We start from the raw sequence: 20050 nt of genomic DNA, 5'->3' as shown, positions 1-20050 counted from the left end.
CACATTTTCATTTTCTGAACGATATCCTGTGGTTTGCTGCTCTTCTGAGTTTTTTTTAAAAATTAGGAAGCCCCTCAACCTTTAGAAATCTACTCGCATAACACAAGTAAAGCATGAGAGAGTGGGGAAGAGAATTTTTTTTTAAGAAAAAAACAACACACAGATATTGTAATTTATAGAGAGGAGACATTCCAGGTGGATGACTAGTTTGTTGTTTGGCTCGGTGGAAGCCTGTACAGGAGTCTAAATGGCTGTTTTTACTGCAAAGTCTTTAATAATGAGTAACTGACAAGCACAACTATAGGTGCTCCAGTGGGTGGCTTGCCAGTGTGGATTAAGTTCTCATCCTTCCACACATGAGTGACAACTGACTACAACCTCATCCCGGGAGCCCAGGGAATCGGGCCCGCATGTTTTGTTCAACCAGCAATACCGATGGAGGGTCCAGCACTGGACCAGTTTCAAAGATAGCTGTGAAGGAACCAGTCCTCAGGGCTCAGCCTTATCCCTCTTGCCTGGGTGTAGGATGGTCTTTGGGGCGCCATTCCCTGGCCTGCTACTTACTTACCACTCAGGACTCAGAAAGTTTGATCAAAGGAGGATCTTCCCATCCACCCTTGTATCCAGGAGAGAAGATAGTGACTTAGAGGGAGAGGGGCTGTATCTACCAGCTGAGAGATCAAAAGACAGAAGCTTCACTGCACCCAGCAGTCTCTACCCCCAGCTCAGATCTCTGGGCCAAATATAGCATAATAGCGGTTAGGAGAGCAGGCAGAGTGAGATGGCCTGATATCAATCCCACCTTCAAATCACTTTCTGCCTGTACGACTGCTATAGACTGAACTGTGTGCCCCCCAAATTCCTATGTTGAAGCCCTAACCTTCAGTGTCTCTGTATTTGGAGATGGGATCCTCAGGAAGTAATTTAGATTCAATGAAACCATAAGGGTGAGCCCTGATCTGATAGGATTTGTGTCCTTACAAGTAGAGACAACAGAGAGCTCTCTCTTTCTCTTCCCCTGCGTGTACTCAGAGGAAAGGCTGTGTAAGGACCGAGGCAGGAAGGTGGCCGTGTGCAAGCCAGGAAGAGAGCTCTCACCGGAAACCAAGCCCTGCTGAACCTTGATCTGTGACTTCCAGCCTCCAGAACTGTGAGAAGTAAATATCTGTTGTTTAAGCCACCCAGTCTGTGGTATTCTGTATGACAGCCTGAGCTATGACAGTTACTTGAGCAAGTTACTTCACCTCCCTGAGCTTCAATTTCCTTATCTGCTAAGTTGGATTTCCATTAACATGCGCCTGCCTCATCTGGTGTTACGGGGCTTTACACAGTTCCTGGCACCTGGTAAGTGCTTAATAATACAGCCAAGACGGCGCCTTCCAGTGTAAGCAGCTACCTGCTGCCTTTCTGCAAGCCTGCATTTTAGCCTGATTTCACTTATGTCACCATGGTGACCTGAGGACACCTTGATCAACCCCCTCATTTCAGAGAGAAGAAAGCTGAAGTTCTAAGAGGGCTAGTGGTTGTCTCATGAGGACACAGTGAGTAAAAGACAGAGCTGTGACTAGAACCCAGAGTTCCTGGCAGCCCAGCCAAGGCTCGTACTCAGCCCTGGTCATCTGAGTGAGAGCGGGTTACCATGAGGGAAACGCAGGTGTTCAAGTTAGAACCCTGGTGTTCAAATCTCAAATCTTTGAGGGATCTTGGGCGTGGAATTTACGTTCTTGGTGCTCTGGTTTCCTCATTTGGAAAATGCTGCCCACAATGACCTCCTTCCTACTCACTCAATGGGGTCCAGAGACGAAAATGGGTGGATGTATGTGGAAGGGCCGTTCAAATGGCAAGTGCTCTGAGGAACAGGCGAGGGTGACACCACCTCTCATGGTGACACTGGTACCTGCCCTTCCTGACTGGAGCTGGCTGGGGTCATCTCTATGATCTCTCTGCCCTCAGCCCCTCCCTCCTTCCCAGGGAGAGTAGGGCCAGGCATGAAGGTCAGACTCAGGTGTCCTAGTGCCTCTCTTGTCTGGCTGGCTCTTCCCCAGTGTCAGTGGCTTTGTCCCCAGTGGGTCACACCTCTGTAACCTCCTACCACTGAAGTGATATGAATGGTAACTTTATCAAATAAATTTCCTCCTTTCTGCCCCCTTTGTCCTGCTGACTTAGTGACTTATACACCTAGGGATGTTGCCCTAGGGCAGTAATTGATAAGGAGAGAACCGCTGGGTTCCTTTAGTACCACTCCCTTATCTCTGCTGATTCCCCCTCCCACCCCCCCCCACCCCCCCCCCACCCCCCCCCCCCCCCCCCCCGCTGTGAGTGAAGAGGTTGAGTCTTATCAGATATTTCTGGTGCAACAAACACCCATGGGGTGATGGAGGGACCAAGTACACCTGCTCTTTCTAACCAAAGGTCAGTAACGGAAAAAAAAAAAGTCTGAGATAAAAAATTAATGATTTCAAAACAGAGCCAAGTCCTATTTTTTCTAACAATTTGTAACCCAGCAGGCATCTTTTGATCTGTATAATGGACAGACTGATCAATGACTTTCCCAAATTCAGAGACTGTATTGTTAATTTCCCCCCAATTTTCTCTTTAAAGGAAAAGAACAAGGGCAGGAAAAGGAAGGAGGAAGAGAAACTGTTTCTCGCATAAGAGTTATGTAGCTCTGTGATATAAATATAATGTGCAGGAAAAATATTTACATTAATTTTGTAAATACATATGCTCCTCTTTGAGAATAGGACTTTATTAAAAAGAACCTTTCACTTTAAAAGGATTCACTGGCTCCTTAGTGTTTACTGAATTTCCTGACTGTATATAAAATTTAACAAACATAACTTTTTAGGAATACATCTATTTATTTATGGCTGCATTGGGTCTTCGTTGCTGCAAATGGGCTTTCTCTACTTGTGGCGAGCCGGGGCTACTCTTCATTGCGGTACACGGACTTCTCATCGTGGTGGCTTCTCTTGTGGCAGAGCATGGGCTCTAGGTGCGCAGGCTTCAGTAGTTGTGGCACGTGGGCTTCAGTAGTTGTGGCTCGTGGGCTCTAGAGCACAGGCTCAGTAGTTGTGGTGCACGGGCTTAGTTGCTCCGCGGCATGTGGGATCTTCCCGGACCAGGGCTCAAACCCGTGTCCCCTGCAATGGCAGGTGGATTCTTAACCACTGTGCCACTAGGGAAGCCCTAGGAATACATCTTTTATACAAGGCAAATCTACCAATGTAATCATCTGTGCAGAAAATTGCCACAGATAGTGAAAGAGCAATGTCCCTTTAGCATTCTTCAGTGATAAACCAAACGAAAGCCAGCACCTTCATTTCTGAGTCATCCAGTCAAGCAGTCAGCAGTTTCACTGCTTTTTGGTTGTTGCTGTGCCCCACGGAGAACAAAGACCGAATGGCCTCCCTTCCCAGTGTCATGTCACAGAGGATGCGACTGTAGGGACACATACTTGCTATTGACCAAGGGCCATCCAATGGGTTTTTCCATTTTCTTGACAACATTCGTTACTTAATCCAGGAGTCTCAACCTTGGCACTGCTGATGGTTTGGGGCAGAGAGTCCTTTGCTGTGGGGGGCAGTCCTGAGCACTGCTGGGTGTTTAGCAGCATCCCTGGCCTCTACCCACTGGATGCTAGTGGCAAACCCCGCTCCTCCCTTGTCAATGCCTCCAGACACTGCCAAACGTCCAAATGTCCCCTGGGTGGGTGGCTGGGTGGGAGATCTTCCCAGTTGAGAACCACTGACCTAGCCTATCTGAATGAGGCATCACAGAGGGGGTACCCAGGGAGTACGTAAACAGTGCCCTCCCCAGGTGGAATTTGCGAGTGTCACCTGCTGGCTTATGCTAATACCAACCAATAAGGTCCAGCATAGTGTATTTATTCATATCATTTTCACAAATACATATTTTAATACATCATTTGATTAAAATAGCTGAAACTCACTAGCATTCACCATACTGTGGTTGCTAAAATTAATTTAGGACATCATTTAAGAAGTCAATACCCATGACACAATTCTGTGCATTGACTAGTAACCTTCAGCTTTTCATCAACTCACTCTGATTTTTCCATTCTCCCCAAAGGCCATCTTGGTGGTTGACCCTCCATCACATTTATTCGCTCTTTGGCCAAGAACTTCTGAGGTGTTTCTCTGTGGTGTTCTTTGCTTCTTCATACCCTATCTAAGCCAGCTAGAGAACCAAAACCAAATACTTTTGTATTTGCCCCATAAAATAATTTGCTTCTACCTAATTGTGAAGCAGTTAGGTTTTAGCAACTTCTACAATGGAAAAGAGACCAGTAAAGTACCAGCGAGGCCACTTACTGCAGAGGGGAGAGCTCAACTAGAGAGAGGAACCCTTAGTTCTTGGCCCAGTGGCCCTAGCATCACTGGGATCTTGGGGGAAGTTACTTCATCTCTGAACCTCACTCTCCGCAGAAGTCAAAGAGAGAGTTGGATTAGATGGTATCTAAGGTTCCTTCCAACCTGCAGATTTTGTGCAGGGGAAAAAAGGCTACTCTGGCTTTTATCCTTCTCTTTCTAAAACTTTCTTGCCCCAAGGTCTGTGGATGAATGACAGGGAATGTAGCTGTGCTGGCCCCTCCTCAGAAAACCTCAAACTGACAAGCTGGGAATGAATGAGATAAGCCTTAAAGTGAAGAGCATCACTTTAAATTTTATTTATTTGCATTGATTAATCAAGCTACGAAATAGCTTATATGTACTAGTGCATACAGCTCTGATTATCAGGAATTTGGCCAAAAGGAGCTGACTCTGTCCCTTCAAATAAAATTTCAACTAAACATTAAAGACTCCTTTTTAAGCCTCCTCCCAATCTTCATCAGCATCCCTTTTCCCCAAGAAAAAACCCCCAGAATTGTTAAATGTTGTGGGGTTTTAATAATTTTTATTTTTATTGGTGGGGACTGGCTAGAGGCAGTAGTCATTTACCACCCCATATGGAAGTACTTTTGTGTTTTAAACATTGGGACAGCCACACTGGAGTGGACCAGGTGCATATCAGCACTGGATATACCAGAGGATGTGTGAGGAGAAAGGAGTAACTCAAGGTCTGCTTCTACAGAAGCTCTAGGGGGCAATGCCATTAATGATCTGTGTATGCCCTGGCAAACTGGTCCCCTTCCTTGGGACAGGGGCAGCGGAATATCTCCACCATTTGGGGGCAACACAAATCTCATTCTATGTCTTAACAAAGGCATCATCGAACAAGACTCTATACATTTTATAAACAGTCTTTGACCTAAAACTTAGCTTACTGGCCTAGGGCAAATGAAAGAGAGGTCCAGAACCTAGAAATTGAATAGTCAATTGTCAAGAAATCGGACAGACAGGGTGTTCTTTTTATAGCTATCAAACTCAAGAAAACTAACCTGTGAAAAAGGTTTGCTTCTCAAATACTGTGGCAAAGAAGCAAGAATTCCTGGCTGCAGAGAGTTTCCTGTTCTGAAATGCTAATGACATGAGGCCAATTAGAGACAGGCTGGCGATGGCTTTGTCTGTGCCCTTCCAGATTCTAGCTGCACACAGGGAGGTCGCAGGAAGCTGCTAGAGGCCTCTGCCCCAGGTTGAGGTCACTGAGATGCTTCTGCTCTGTTCATGTTGGGTTCTTCCCCCGCTGCATTTTTATTTTTGGCTCAGGCAATGACCTCAGATATTTCACTAGGACTGAAATTCAGGCTTAGTTTGGTTGGATCTCTGACAAGCGAAAGACAGGCCCACAGAGCAGGGTAGAGCTTTGGCTGATTTCCACTCAGTGGAGCCCACAACGAAAAGGGTGGGGTGCAGAAATAAGTGCCGGTTATCGGGCATGCGAGTGCGGTTTGGTGTATGGCTACTATGTAAGACGCCCCATAGGGTCACCAGATATTATTGGTTTTTCCAAGAAACCATTATGATTATTTAAATCTCTTAGCTAAGGGAGGTAGTTATTGGGGCCTGGTTATTTTAATGTTTTGGGCTGGTGTTTTCTTCTGTTCTTCAGGAAGTGAATGTAAGCAAACAATTTATAATTTGCTTAAATGGGAAATCAGCCAATATCATATATAGCATATGCCTGCATGTGTGTGTGTGTGTATATGTGCTGTGTATGTGCTTACATACGTATATGTATGCTGTTTAGAAGAATGCACAGAACATGTTATTAAATGTTCCAAGGTAAAATGAATTAAATATGATTTAAACACATGATAGAACCTAACAGATTCATCCAGTTGCGGGAAATAGAGCTAAAATAAAGAATTGTTAACACATAATTTCAGTAAGAAACTGATTATGGTTGGTGCTGATGGGTGGGGAGGGTCCAAGATTCATGGCCGCTGCCTGGAGCACCACCTCCAGTCAAGCCTTGTGCCCCTATAGTTTGCCCCAGGAGAAGCAGTTGGGAAAGGGAGGAAGAGGCAAAGGGTCTGGTAACGGATCACAGAACTCTCCCGGCTCCTTGCAGAGCAAGGGATGGACTGCATTTGGGTCCATCACATTTAGGGTTGTTGACTGTGATTTTTTTTTTCTTTTTTTGGCTGGGGGTAGGGAGGTGGGGCTTGAAAAGGTAATCATAACGTTTGACTGGAATTATATGAGACTAGAAAAGATCCAGCTCCTTTGGCTAAATGTCTGGCAGACCGAGGCATGTACGTGCTAATTTGTAAATCTATTCTAGTAGTTCTGCTTTGTAAAATGCACATACAGTAAAATCAAATTAGATATTTAAATTAGGCAATATCTATATGGCCCTTTGCCCCTATCTTTATATAAATTATCCTTATAATAGTTCTCCTATTTGTTTTCCCTTCTTTAAATAAGTCAGTCAGTCAGTAAATAGATAAAAATGAAATGAAATACTAAAATAACTGGTGGCTTATCTGGTCCCAGAACTAGTAAATGGTGATCAACTTGGGACTTGATTCCAGTCTTCTGACTTAAATCTGGCCCTCTGTCCCCAGTTACTAGCCACATGGTCCTTTAAGTTATTCAGTATATCCCCATATACCTGCTAAGACTCAAATCTGGGAAGAACAATTGGTGTGCCCTGCAATGATCTTTTTATTTACATTTTAATCCCTGCAGTTAATTAAGGAAGGTTTTTTTTCCCCCCTGATTGCAGCCCACAAAGCATTTGGCTTTCACAGGTCTTGCACTTTCAGTTTGTAAACCAAGCTCAGCTAATACGTTTGACAAGTGCTTTACTTAAAATCTTGGCTTTGAAATAGAATGTAAACAAGGGTTAATTAATTCATTTGTCAATTTTGCTATCCTGCTGGGGACAATACCTCACCATTATCTTTAGTGCAAATGCTTAATAAATGCTTCTTGCTAATTTGCAGGTGGTGACAGGACTTCTCAGTAATAGTCTATGTATGTAAAATCATAATAGATTTGACCTGAATGAAATAGTTTTTTGGGGATAGGGTAAAACTGGAATTTCTGACACTTCTAAGTTTTTTTTTAAATGGTTCACCTGGCAGGTAATATCATTCTCAACAGACAAATGTCCATCACTTCTTGGGATTACTTCAGGATTTAAAATTTTTCTATAATATCTGGAAAAAGTTAGAATATATTATAATTGTACCCATTAAAGAACCATAAATAAGAGCAATGGCTTTCTGTAAAAATCTCTAAAGTAGTTCAAAACACCTAAGAGTCCAAGAGATGTTTAGAAATGTCTTGCTACATCTAAGACAAAGGCAGTAAATATAAGAATTTATTAGGCTAATGCAGATTTAAAAAAATTATCTTGGCTTATATATGGACTTATGTTAATTTATCAGCCTACCTTTATAATGTAAAACTGAAAAATTTAACTGTCAAGTTTTTGAAGTAAACCTCTTTAAAAGAAATAATAATTTATAACGATGGTATCTAAGACTCTTGAATGGGATTTACTTGTATTTAACATATTACATTTCAGTTCCTCAAAGCACTAAGACACTTAATGGAACACAAAAGAAACTGTCAAGCACGGGTACATTAGAAAAATGCAGAAAAGTTCAGAAGGTAAATCTAATTTTATAAACAGCATGATTAGTTGCTTAGGAATAAGTTAGTGATGTAAATTTAAAAGGAGAAAGGCATTCAAAGCGTTTTGGCATTAATTTACACTGTTCCCCTATTTGTCTCTTCTCACCAATACATTCTCTACAAGACAGTATTACATCATTTTCTAATACTCAGTGTGTTCTGGGCCAATGGTTCTAAAAGTATGGTCCGTGAACTAGCCAAACCAGCATCGCCAGAGAATTTGTTGGAAATGCAAATTATTGGGTTCCATGCCAGACTTACTGAATCATAAACTACACAGTGGGGCTTGTCAATCTATGTTTTAACAAGCCCTCCGGGGAATTCTGATGAATAAGAAAACTTTGAAAACCAATGCTCTAGGCCAATCATTTCCAAAGACAGCTGGGCGGTCTAATATATTAGACAGGGCTGTTCTAAACACTTAGAACAAAAACACGGACTTTGCAAAGCAAAATAGGAAGTGATATTAATTACTGTTTTTACATAGGGCTTTATATTTATATCTATTAATATTTTCCCATAGCTGATATGTAAGAATCTCATTTTATTTTGCTTTCCTTAATTAAAATATGGAGTTGTTCTTGTATTTATTGGCCATTTGCATGTTTTTTCTGTATATTGGTTTGTGACCTTTGCCCATTTTCTAATGACTTATAGATTTTTTTATATTTAGGAAATTAATACTTTGTCACATGTGGAAAATATCTCTCCAAGTTTCCTGTTTACACTTGCCTTTATCTAAAAAATTTTAGGCATTTAACATTTTAAAGATGTATTTAAAAGCATTTTGCTTTCATGACTTCTGGGTTTGTGTCAAGCTTAGAGAGACCTTCCCCACTTCAAGATGACAAAAATATTCACCCATCCTTTCTTCTAGTACTTTATGGGTTTTGTTTTGTTTCTTTTTTTTTACATTAAAATATTGGATCCAGTTGGAATTTATCTTGATGTAAGATGTATGGTAAAATCCAGCATTATTTTTCTTTCTCCAAATGGCTATTTGATTCCCAGTTCCTTTTATGGAATGATCCATTTTTGTTTCACTAATTTGCTGTGCTACCTTTATTGTGTGCTAAATTCCCATATTACCTGGGTTTATTTCCATACTTTCTGAAATCCTATTTCACTGATCTATTTTCCTATGCCAACACTATACTGTTTTATAACACATTTGTATATCCGGTAAAAACAGTCTCCCTTCAAGTAAACAACTTTGGAGTTTATAACCCTAAAGAGTTATAACATTCTATGTTGAATATATTAGCAAAGTTTACTGCTGCCCATCTTTATGTTAAATTAAAGAATTTGAAATGTAAATAATCCACCAATTAATTAAATTTATATTATAGTTTTATTTCTTAAGTTTATTTAAAAAGAGATGCACCTAGGGCTTCCCTGGTGGCGCAGTGGTTGAGAGTCCGCCTGCCGATGCAGGGGACACGGGTTCGTGCCCTGGTCCGGGAAGATCCCACATGCCGCGGGGCAGCTGGGCCCGTGAGCCATGGCCGCTGAGCCTGCACGTCCGGAGCCTGTGCTCCACAACGGGAGAGGCCGCAACAGTGAGAGGCCCGCGTACCGCACAAAAAAAAAAAAAAAAAAAAAAGAGATGCACCTGTATAAGTATCTCAGGTGGTCAAGGACCAATCCTGACTTTAGACATCTGACTTTTTGAACATCTCAGTTTTTTTTTTTTCATCTTTATATAATGTCAAGGGTATTGTTTGACTTTTGGTGGGTTAAACTAACAGACTGTTTACATGTTTATAAAATTAGGAAACACTGTTTAATTGTTCAATAATATATAAATTTTTAGTAGTTAAAATTATCCTAATGTGCTTGAACCAAGCATGTATTGGAAAAATAATGCAATAATGCTTAAAACCTGGTACTATCAACAACATATAGTAACACTGAATGAGGGAAAAAGGCAAGAACAACAATGCCTGTTTTAGCAGCCCCTTTGATTCAGTGAGAACATTATTTGGAACTTTTGCTTCCACTCTGCATATTAGTAAAAGCTGGATGGAACTGATAATCACAGTAATAAAAAGTTATGAATAGTTATGCTATGTACACAAGCAATAAATAGACACGTAAGACACCTGAAAGTCACTAAAAATTTTATTTCTTTCAACACTGCGCTGTGTATATTCATAAGACAGGACTAGGGTGGAGAAGGCTAGGTGGTAGTATATCTGCAAAGGAAACTCTCAAAGGGAGCAATGTGCTCACTCAGTGGGGGAAGCCAGTGGTCACTCACTGATTAGCAATGTGCTTGCTAACTAATAAATAAGCCTTTTCTCTTTCATTGCCTCTGGGAGGTGGCTTGGGCAAGCTGTCTAGAACCCTCAGTGAGAAAAACTGAGGTGAGAAACTTTTGTGGGGTTAGGCCCGGAGAAGGGTTAAGGACTGCTCTTAGGTACTTTCTAAGTATTAAGGTTCCCCTGATTCGGTCTCTCTCTTTTAAACAGTGGACCTTACGTACCTCTCAGGAAAGCTGAAAGCAGAGGAAGGGGAAAGTCACCTTTCGTGCTTTGCTGCTTTGACATTCACATCACTTGTCCCTAAAGCCCTGAATTGGTGCCTATTTCTGATACTGCAGGAGAACCATGCCCCCCCTCAGTTTACCTCAGGTCTCACTCTCCCACCCTAATTCCATCCTTCCTCCCCTTCCCTGCCCCCCACCTTGTCTTCCCTACTGCCAAGGAAAATTTGCTTGTTTCTTCATCCTCAATTCTGAAATTTTTCTTTCCAATCATTAATGTAAGCTGCTTTCCCACCTAAGTCTTTTAATTTAAATTTCCTTTCTCCTCACCATCTCTTTCTAGAAAACAAGTGTTAACTCCCCTCGTAAAGAAGAGCTTTAAGATACTTCAACCTCCCCGCTCTCAAGGCCGAACTAGATCTTTTAGTTTAAGTTATATCAGTCCAAGTTAGTGGCTTCTAACGTTTCCAATGCAGTCTTTAAACCAGCCACTGATTCATTATTTGCAAGCAAGTCTACTGTGTTACTGGTTTTATAATAGGCAATTCCCACATTTCTGTTTTTCACATGAATTACCTCTTTTAATGCCCTCTTGCCCTGTTCTCTCACCCAAAGGTTACAAACTTCTTTCCATTAATTTAATTTTGGTGAGAACACCCATCGCCACTGCCAACCATCACCAGAAGTAAGTGAAACTAGTTGAGGGTATGTAGTCGTCTTTTACCCTCCTAGGATGCTCTGTGCATCCCTCAAATTTTAGGCTAGGGCTCTGACAACAGGGTGAGGCAGAAAGGGTACCGCACTGGGGTGTGACAGCCTGAATCTCCAGCTAGCTATGGGTGTGGTGTGGTGGGGGACACTGGCTTCCATGGGGGGGTGGAGGGGGTGGGGAAAGGGTGTGTGTTGCAGGACGTGGGGGTGATGGGCAAACGACTGCTAAGCTTCTCACGTTCTACGCTCTGTTATACTTCATTCCAAACATAATAGCAACTTTTGTATAGAGTGTAAACAGCTATGAACTGTGCCTTTATCTCTATTTTAAGTACTCTGAAAGAATCAGGAACCAAACAGATGATTATTAATGGTAGCTATAGAGGGCACAGGCAGGTATTTCCTGATGCGGCATTGAGCGGTTTAATATTCAGAATACTGAAGGGGTTTAATAAAGACACGATAATGCACATTAGATGCTGAAATAAAAACAAGATGATGACTTAAACAGGTTACTATCTGTGCTCCTGTAATTAGTTGGATGAAAAAGTCTCAAAATATCATAAACATATACTGACAAAACCAAGATACTGTTGTACCTCTTGTAATTCTAAAGCACAGAAACAGTTCATTTCAGAACATATTGCTCAGTCTGAAAAGTCAACATTTTTTGTATGGAAAGGTAAATATTCCTTCTCTTCCCTATTGTGTATTCAGGTTACTTATTTACAGTTCCATGGGGAAGGAAAAAGCTCACACTAAGAAATGACCTAAAAGATGTTTTGAAAATTAAGTTATCCGGGTAGCTTAGCAAAGCTCAAATTTTTGACAGTAAAGTCTCCATTGGGCCAATAAAACACATCTGTCCCTAATATATAATAGAATGTTTATCACTCGATAAAGTCAGGTCTCTTGGTGATGTCTACATTTAAACAGACAATTTCCCTGAAATTAGTTTAAAAGCTATTTAAAATAAAAGAAAATGTTGATAAGTACAGATTTGAAAAACTAAAGTAAACCATCCATTCATGAATTATTTATTGAGCATTCACTATGTGCTGTTCTAGATGTAGAGGATGGAGCAGTGAGCAAAATAGAAAAAGTCCATTTCCTCATGGATCTTACATTATTTCAGAATGGTGGACTGAATCAATTTGAAATTATATCTTAATCCCTTTGGGTGAAATGTATCAAAAAAATCAGTCAACTTCACTGAAAACGTTATGACAAACCATCAAACAGACTAATACAAAATGCTAAGCAATGGAGCTGGAGTAAAGCTCTTACAAGCTCTTACTTCTTTGGTCAATAAGAGCTTAAAACAGTGTCATACGCCTGATGTGGAGATGGTGGGGCAGCTTGTTAAAGATCACACAGCAATTTAGTGGCAGAGTTAGGAATGACATCTAGACTTTCGTATTCCCAGTCCAGCGATCTTTCTGTGGACTAGCCTGCCTTTACTTATGGATCTTGATAATTTTAGAGCCAATTAAGTTTTTTTTTCCTGTAAAAGTACCCATCAGTGGAAGTGTATAGATTAAATACAACTATTTTCCTGGTTCTAATATGGTGTGATAAAAAGACTGGATATAAAATTATGTATTTCATACAATCTCAATTTTATTAAAAAACATATATGCATACGTATGTATGGAGAATTTTCTTCTTTATACTTTTATGTACTTTATTTTATTTTTTATTTATTTTTTTACTTTCATATATTTCTAACACTTTCTATAATGAACATCAATTTAGTTTATAATTGGAAAGTTAAAACAAGAGTTAAATAAGTTCTCCCCCTCCAAACCACAAAAAATTAGGTTGTCTGAAACGCTTAGAGATAAAATGATTAACATAATATTAGCCAGACACCAAAGTAGAAACTTGGTAAGAAATGTGTCTGGGGGAGACAACAGCCATCTATTCAAGTGACCAAATGGCTTCAAAAACCAATGTCGGCCTCACCAGCTAGGACTGTGTTTATAAATGCATAGAATTTGTCAAGCGGCTTAATGGCAAAAAGGGTCGGGTCAGCCCTGAGGATTTCACACAAGTTTCGTCTGTGTTAGCAGACGTTCTGAAACATTTTGACATGTGAATATAGGAGTCACCAGGCCAAGGTAAAATGTTATTTACCAAGTGACTCTTTGACCAAAGTTTAAAAGCCAAATAAACTAGCATTGTGCTCGAGTTTTTATCAAGGGGAACCTTCACTGACTCAATAAATACATTTAAGAGCAGGCAGTCATGTAGCCTAAGGAGAGCAGAATTCCATCTTGTAAGTCACCCCCTGCTTCTGCCACTCATGAAATCTGTGCGCTCTCTGGGTTTCAGTTTTTCTACGCTAAACATGTCTAAATGGTCTCCACAGGCCCTTCCGACTTTGTTAGTTTTGATTCTAGAACAGAGGCAGGAGTCTTGTCCTGCACCATCAGAGTTAGAGAACCATGGAGAAAGTTCCTCGATATGCTCCTGTTCAACCCGGGGTGGGGGGAGAGAACACTAAGCAGAGGGGAACTACTGGTTCCTCAACAAACACACCTATGAAGAGGAGTCCAAATTCCCTCTGGCTGCTGGGAGGATCCCACACCTCATTACAATACTTGCTGAGTGGCTGCTTCCCAAGAAAAGCCACAGAAAGGAAATATCATTAAAAAAGCGTATATGCGTTGAGGGAAGCTGTTCCCTCCCTAAAGCCCAACCTCGCCAAGGCTGTTGTTCTCTATTGTGGAACAGGATGTAACAGGACTGCCAAGCACAGCCCACAAGCCTGCTAATTAGGTGCACCGACAGTGTTTGTTTTGGAACCATTTACCAACAGAGGAATGTGTCAGGATGATTAGTGAAAAAAGGGTATGTAATGTATGTGTATTCGAGTCCAGATGAGGGCATAATCCAGGTATTCAGTCTGTTTGTGCAAGGACTCACAGAAATGAAGCCTGAGCAAATAGGAAGCCACAAGGAAAGCTCAGCTTCTGGGCAGTGCTTCTCTCTCCTCCTCTTCTGGAGCTTTCTTCTACTCCCCCAACTCCCACCAAAAAAGTCCTGCCTAAACATGAAACTCTCTTTCAAAAAATGACAAACTATTGTATAACTGGCTGCCCAGAAAAATGGAAAAGCCTTTGTAAGGCTGCTGGCAAATCTGGGGTTTAATGATTTTCTAGGCACAGAAGTGGCAACCTTAGGCAAAGCCGTCTCCACATTTACCTTCCATGAACAAATCAAAGGAAACTAGGGCAATGGAAAACACAGCTCTTAATGGACGGCTCACGTTGTGCTGAGAATTGTGCATCTCAGCATCTTCTGTGTGAAGAAGTAATTCTATCCTTCATAATACGGCTGGGTTTTTTTTCTCTTTTTAAACAAACCTTTTTAAGGTTTGACTACAATTAGTTATTTGAAGCTTCATGTGTACATGAAGCTTAAAGAAGGGCAGAGGTGCCAAGACAAAGCACAAAGTCCATGCCCCAACAAGTTCAGGTCCTCAGGGGCAGGGTGGTATGAATAGCAATGAGATGCAAAATGACAAAGGCCAATTCCAGAGGTCAAGGTGTTGGGAGGAGTCTCCATGCTCTTCAGTACAAGCTAGACATTTCTGGAGTTTGGCCAAGATGGATGAAAGCGATGGGGCTTGAACTGAGTTCTTTGGGAGACCTTTTTTTCTGTAAGCTAACCTGACAAGATAGATTTTAAAAGTGAAAAACAGGATAAGCCCTCTTAGAAACTCACTTGCTATGGACTTTTCCATGAGGCCAGTGTTCGTTCTCAATAGACAGATATAGGAAATGTTCTGTGAACGTGTGCAGGCTGGATGTGGTGTCAGAGTATGCTAACTCAACTGGTAAGAGTTTGATGTTGATAAATTCAAGGTCCTGTGTGCAACTGTGATTTCTTGGAGAGGAGGAAGTAGTTGACTATTACATACAAAAGGAAAACTACCAAGTAATGCTCAGTCTGCTTCTCCAAACCCCCAGAGCTTTAAAAAAACATGTAACCCTTTTAGAAGAGTAACCACTGAGCTGCAGATGCCCTAACACAGGAAGAACATGTGCTCAGGGATGCCTTCCTAGGACAAGTGCTCGTTGACCTCCATAGGCCAACACTCATGCCAGAGAAATATTTGAAACGACAGGTCAGTTGCTTCAACCTTACATATAAATCTGTAGTGTTACTTCAGACTTTTACCATGCTCCTCTGTCCTCACAAGTACTTTTTTCCTAGATTTATTGAGATATAATTAACTTATAACATTGCATTAGTTTTAGGCATACAGCATGATGATTTGATATATGTACATGTTGCAAAATGATCACCACAGTAAGTTTAGCTAACATCCATCACCTCACAGTCACAAAAGTTTTTTTTCTTGTGATGAGAACTTTTAAGCTATAGTCTCTTAGCAACTTTCAAATATATGATACAGTATTATTATCTTTAGTCGCCACACTGCACATAATTCATCTTATAACTGGAAGCCTGTACCTTTTTGACCCCCTTCACCCATTTTGCCCCTTCCACAACCCCTGCCTCTGGCAACTGCTAATCTGTTCTCTGTATCTATGAGTTTGGTTCTTTTTAGATTCCCCATATAGGTGAAATCATATAGTATCTGTTTTCCCTGTCTGATTTATTTCATTAGTGCAAGTATTTTAAGTTCTCTTAACCAGTTTTTTAAAAAAGCGTTGTCAGTGTTCTTAATGAATGCACATAATATATTTGGGAGAGTTAAACCAAATAGCAAATAGTTATGGAATGCCTACTATATGAAACACACCAAATTCAGTATTAATATATAATCATCTTATAGCACTCCCACATCTAAATACAGCCCCGAATGGGAGCAGGTCATAAAGTCTTGAAGTGCAGTGTTTTCCATACTGGAAAACCTGTGGGGATGGCTTGTATATGACCTGAAAAAATCAACAAGGCTGAATGGATCAGACACAAAGGATGGAACTGATTTATGATAGCTGGTATGTTTTGCAAGTCCCATGTTAAACGCATGCTGACTGTTTTTAAGATGAAGTATTTATGTACTTGTGATCTGGGAACATTTCAAGATTCAGGACTGGCATCTTCACAGAAATGTGTGAAGCAGGATGGTCTCCTTAGTAGCATTATGTCCTTAATAACAAAAGAAGACCAGTGATATGAAGAGATGTTGGAAAGAAAGCTGGATAGGAGGTAATTTTAGGATTTAAAAAAAACCCCAAAAAACTAAGTCCTGGGTCATTCTGTGGATTTATGTGACGTTTTTCCTTTTATATTGATTGTTTTCACTTAATTCTTAGGGCAGTATCAGTCTAATCTTCTGATTTGTAATTCTGAAAATTTAGAGCCCTTATTTCTGATTCTCAGTCAAGGAGGGCATGTTTTGTCATTCCTGTTTCCTTAGGATGTGGAATTGGACACCTGTTTTAACAGAATGTTCCTCTCTCCTAGGGCTGAGCTTTCCTTTTAGTCCTCTAAAGGGTAAATGCTGGATTAGGCTTAAGTAAAGCAGTTTTGTGATTCTGGACCTTCCTATTGTATTTAAAATCTTGCAATTTGGATTTCAGTGTTTTCCTATTTAAAGGAGAGAGGTAGGTACTTAATCTGGAGTTTGCCTTCATAAACCTGATTAAGGTGGGTTCTTAGCTGCACAGGTACCCCTCGCGGACCTGGCCTGCTGGGCTGCTCAGAGGTGGGAGCCCTGCTGTGGTCCCCTTTCCCACTCCCCCTCACAACAGCCCCTCGGCCACCGCACGAAAGAAAAGCAGAGCTTTCCCCTCCCCAATTTAACTCTGGCTCACTGCTCCAAGTATAAAAACTTCCAGGTTGGCAAATAAAGGGAAAATTGTAAATAACAATTTTGGGGGAGGCTTCTTTTATTTATTTATGGCTGCATTGGGTCTTCGTTGCTGTGCGGGGGCTTTCTCTAGTTGCGGCGAGCGGGAGCTACTCTTCATTGTGGTGCGCGGGCTTCTCATTGCGGTAGCTTCTCTTGTTGCGGAGCACGGGCTCTAAGCACGCGGGCTTCAGTAGTCGTGGCTCGCGGGCTCTAGAGCGCAGGCTCAGTAGTTGTGGCGCACAGGCTTAGTTGCTCCACGGCATGTGGGATCTTCCCGGACCAGGGATTGAACCCGTGTCCCCTGCATTGGCAGGCGGAATCTTATCTAATGCGCCCCCAGGGAAGTCCGGGGGGAGGCTTCTTTAATAGCAGAGGTACATACAATTTTCAAATTTCTTTCAGGGGGTATGCTGCAAAAACAGTTTGAAGACTACAGGTACAAAAAAACCCCAGCGATGTATAATGAAAAAAGCATAGGTTTTGGAGTCAGATATATTTGGGTTCAAGTTTTGGCTTTATCTTTTGGGCCAAGTTAATTGCCTCCTCTGAACCTAGGTTTCCTCATTATTAAAATAGAGGTAATAATACTCCCTCAGATGACTGGCATAAGAATTAAATGATGAGATATGTAAACTGCTGGCACCAGTACTAGTAAATATTAGTGTCATTTTCCTACAATCCCAGAACATTCTCTATGTCTGCCAGAGATGGTGTTCTAAAAATTAATACTAGGGCTATGTTTCTAAATTATACATTCATGAAGTTTCCTCCTGCATAACAATTCATTTAATAAGGAAAAGAAAGTCTCAAGAGTTGACCAATGTTTGATATGTAGTCATAATCAAATAAGCATGTTAAAACCGAGTGTATTCTAATATTGAAGTGCATAAATCGGTGCTTTAGAGCTCAACATGGAGCTCTATCATATGTTTAGAAATTGTGGAACGTCTTTCTACCCACAATATACGTCATTCTCCTTCTTGGAGCCCCAGGTCCACTCCCTCTACTGTGGCTCCTCCTACATGTTAACACAACTGCCTACTGGCTTGCCTGTCTCTTACTAGAGACTCTCAACTATTTGCGAGCAAGGAGCATGCCGGGTTCACTGTGTGTCTCTAGAACCCAGCCCAGTGCACAAACATAATATGTTCAATGAATCATTTATTGAAAGAAAGAATAGTTCTAATGCTTGTGGAATGTTCTTTACTGAATTGTAATTATGCTATTCACATGATATTTGGATCTGAAAGGACATTAAATATAGTTTGGAGGGTGCAGAGGTGCTGAATTTAGCAAGATGGTCAAGGATGTGGTAACAAATTCACTAAATACTAAATTTCTAGGATTTTCACATACAGAGTTTTAAAACGTATTTTATTATGGAAAATTCCAAACATATTCAGAAGTAGAGAGGATAGTATAATAAACCCCTGTGTACCGAGCACCTAGCTTCAACAATTATCTATCTCTTTCACCTATATTTATCGCCTTTCTCCCACCATCAGATTATTCTGAAGTAAATCCAATGCATCATTACTTCATCCATAAAGATTTCAATTATGCACAGATTTAAAAATTTATCCCACAATTCAAATTTACTTTTATTTACCCACATTTATTTATTCAGTACATCTTTATAGATATGTTTTAAATCTGCAACTCTATTTCTGATTAAAGTTTTCCTTCAGTAAATCTTTTATTAGTGTTTCTTTTTGTTCTTTTCCATTGATGTGTACAAGCCACTCCCAGTGTTTAACTGGAAACTGAACACGATGGGAAAGCGCAACAGGCTCCTGGAAAGTATTATCCACCTGGAATTCCAGGAAGGCAGGTCAGAGCTCCTTCGGACTCAGACATTTGTGCAAGCTTGGAGAACTGCATCTGACCAAGGGAGAAACAGAGCATTCTAACTAGCTATGTATTCTTTCCTACTGGGTAAAGGCCCTATGAGCCCATAGATGTGCTAATGTGGTCGTTTTGCTTGTGAGAATCCAGCACCTCTGATCATGACCACAGATATCTTACAGGAGGGATCTTTTCCTTCTGAATGTGACTTAGAATCGCATGGGGAGTCTTTGAAGATACAGATTCTGGGGATTTAAAGAAGCCAGGTCTCACAGGAGATTCTGATGTGCAGTGAGAGGGGAGTACCTCTGTCCCTGCAAGGGACAAGTCCTGGGACTGAGGCTTTAAAAATGTGTGCATACCAGCACCCTGATCTTGGTTTCTAATATTCTCTATTAAAAGGAACCAGGGCTCCTTGGAGAAACGGCTGCTTCTAGGATTAGGGCAGGAATTATATAAGATGAGCCTGGAGCATCTGACAGTGCCAGAAAGTAAGGAAATGCTCAAAACCAAAAACCCCATAATCATTGGGATATGCCAAAGGGACACAGAAGCCAACTGAAAGAGTTATTAAATGGCTAAAACCAGAACAGTTTGAGTAACAAAATAAAGCGGTATTGGATTATAACCCAAAGTATAAAATAACTACGCATGAGTCCATATTGACTTGAGTAAATAATTGAAGAAATAAATGGGGAAGAAACAAATCTCTTATGCAGAAGAATTCCAAATAATTTTGTACATACTGCACTCACAAAGGGATGGGGTATAACTCCCCACTGCTTAAGTGTAGGCTGAACATACTGACTTCCTTCCAGAAGGAAAGTATGGAAGGGGGATGGAGTGGGTGGCGGAAAGAAGAGTAACTTTAAAGTGGAGACACTTGACACAAAGACTACAGTGATCAGTCTTCATAGTACATACCCATGATATGATATGATGAAAATGACACTGCTGCTGTATTCTTCCTCCCAGACCCACAGAACCCAGTGTAATCATACGAAAAACAACACGTATATCCCAATAGAGGGATTCTACAAAATACCTGACCAGTACCCCTCAAAACTGTCAAAGTCATAAAAACAAAGCCTGAGAAACTGTCACCGCCAAGGAGCCTAGGGTGATGTGACA

At 41.0% G+C, this 20050-nt stretch overlaps 1 protein-coding gene across 6 annotated transcripts in view; it reads right to left on the bottom strand.

The window, feature by feature from the left end:
- PLEKHM3 (pleckstrin homology domain containing M3) overlaps positions 1-20050 on the bottom strand; it is a 217240-nt gene that overhangs the window by 35438 nt on the left and 161752 nt on the right. The gene's annotated exons all lie outside the window — the stretch shown is intronic.

Source organism: Tursiops truncatus, chromosome 7 (genome assembly GCF_011762595.2).
Source record: "Tursiops truncatus isolate mTurTru1 chromosome 7, mTurTru1.mat.Y, whole genome shotgun sequence".
Taxonomy (NCBI): domain Eukaryota; kingdom Metazoa; phylum Chordata; class Mammalia; order Artiodactyla; family Delphinidae; genus Tursiops; species Tursiops truncatus.
The sequence above is the reverse complement of the archived record's forward strand: the minus strand, read 5'-3'. Positions and strand labels throughout refer to the sequence as shown.